Below are 2,500 nucleotides of genomic sequence, written 5' to 3'. Positions count from 1 at the left end.
GTGGGAAGGAGGAACAGTTGCAGTTACGGTGATTTTTGTGGATCGTTTGGGAAATAGACTCACCTGTGTTCTTCTCTAAGCGTCTCCGACATCACGGATTCAACAAACCTACACCTTGGACAATGTTGACGTGGGGATACAGATGGACAACATGGAGACACGTCGCTGTTCTTCTCCATAGAGCTAGATCCAGAGAATGAGATCGATGGACCCACGGACGGAAATCAAGTTTCTCTTTCCCCGAAATGACCCAGGACACCCCTCTTCTAGTCAGCTCCCGTCCTGCTCCCCCCGCCCACCGCAACAACCTCTCACTGGACCTTCCCCCTTTGCCACCAGAAAGCTTTTCCACTCCTCCGCCTGGCCTGCGTTTGCTTCGAGTCTCTGCCAGACCCAGGTGGTGATAACCGCCCACAGACTCTGTTGACCTCAACAGGTGATTCCTGTTCTCATGTGGGTGATCTTTGTTTATCTCCACAGAGGTGATTAGTTTGGGGAACAAATAAAACCACTCAGAACAAGAACCCGACCTCCCCCTTCCCACACCTTTTGATGCAGATCTTCGTGGACGCACGGACCGGATGGATGGATGGATGGATGGATGGATGGAGGGAGGGAGGGAGGGAGGGACCGAACGAACGAACGAACGAACGAACATCGGTCCACCACCGGCCCGTTCACCTACCTACCTACCTACCCACCCACCCACCCACCCACCCACCCACCTACCTACCTACCTACCAACCTACCAACCTGCATCTGCTACATTTTTTTCCTCACACATTTTCAAAGTGGAGATACAATTCGCACGCCATGATTCACATCCTCTTGAAAGTGTACGGTTCGGTGGCCTTTTTTATTTTTTTTAAAGGTTACTCACAAAGCTGCACGACCCGCACCGCCATTTCCAGAACATTTCCGTCACCTCAAAAAGAGACACCCCCCACCCCTCCCCCTTCCCGTCCGCGCCTCCCCCCCCCCCACCCTCAACCTCACCCTGACCCTCACCCCGGCTCTCTTCACCATTCTCCCCCAACAGCCTCTGATCTGTTTGCTCCCTCCCTCTAGGATTGGGCTATTCCGTCTGGCTCTTTCCTACCCATGGGATCCCAAGGCATTATGTCACCCTGGCTGTCTGGTTCCTTTCACTTAGCGTCATGTTTTGGGGGGGCTCACCCATGTGTTTGCATGGATCCGCGCTTTGCTCCTTTGTACGGCGTCTTCGTTTTCCACGATGAGCCATGAAGATGAGTGGAACGACTGAATGATTTTCCCCTGACCCTTTCTCTTAAAACTGGAAGCGGTGGAAAAATAGTATCCTCTCCGGGGACAGAAGTCCTAGCACCATCAGCAGATGCTGTGAGAAAGTGTTTTGCACGCTCTCACGTTGCCGCCTTCTTCCTTGGAAAAGGATTCACGGGCTATCCTGTACCCCTCGAGGCCATACAGATCTCATGCTCCTCAGTGGCTGTGGTCGTGTGTGTTGGATCGCGTGGCGCCCCCCCCCCCCCCCCACGGAGAGCTACCGCCGCTTCATCTTCCTAGGCTCGTCCAGGAGTGAAATGAACAGCAGAGCGCTTTTCCCGACAGGCGGGCCCAAGCCGTTGACTGGGAAGGTTTCAAAGCCGTTCCCAGATGCTGCACATCTGGCCGGAAAGGAGGCAGGCTGTGAGGTTTGGGGTAGGGTGCTGCCTCTGTCCTTCCGCCATCCGTCGCCGTCACTGTGGAAAGCTATTTGTCGTGGAGGTGTGGCTTGCCATAGACATCCTGCCAGGGGCCGTGGGGCTTTTCGAGCTTTTCATTATTATCATTTTTGGTGGTGGTGGTGGTGGTGGTGGTGGTGGTGGTGGTGGTGGTGCTGCTGCTGCTGCTGCTGCTGCTGCTGCTGCTGCTGCTGCTGCTGCTGGTTCACGTAAACTCTACACCCAACGTGGGGCTCGAACTCAGGACTCTGAGATCAAGAGTCAGCGCGCTCTACAGAGAGCCAGCCAGGTGCCCCTGAGCTTTTCGTAACCTACGGAGAGCACAGGTTTCGTGCCCCACCCCACCACCCCCCCATCCCCACCCCCGCCCCCCCACCCCCGCCTTACGTACCTGTGCACGGACTCGGTTTGGCCATAGCCTCGCCTCGGGTGCCCTTCAATGTTTCCAAACGTCGGCACTGCCCACCCTTTCCCCCCCAACCCCCCCCCCGCCCCTTCCCAGAAGAACTCACCTAGCTCGAGAGTTTCCGGGTTGCCTGGACACCTGAAATTGTGGGGAGAGTGGCGTTCCTGGAGAGGGGGCATGGAACACGGAAGCTCTGCCCCCAAGAGGACTGAAGGACGGAACCGGACTAGATCGGTTTCAAAGTCTTCCTTAGCATCCGTGCCGAATACATTCCGATGGCAGGGGCCTTCCCAACAGCTTTTGGTGTGCCCGACGCACGGAAGACCGTATCCTGCCGATCTTGTGACATGTCTGCAGAGAAAGAGTGTCGGCCTCTCGGAAAATAGAAGCC

The sequence above is a fragment of the Ursus arctos genome, unplaced genomic scaffold (assembly GCF_023065955.2).
Source record: "Ursus arctos isolate Adak ecotype North America unplaced genomic scaffold, UrsArc2.0 scaffold_291, whole genome shotgun sequence".
In the NCBI taxonomy this organism is placed as follows: domain Eukaryota; kingdom Metazoa; phylum Chordata; class Mammalia; order Carnivora; family Ursidae; genus Ursus; species Ursus arctos.
Note: the sequence above shows the minus strand (reverse complement) of the source record.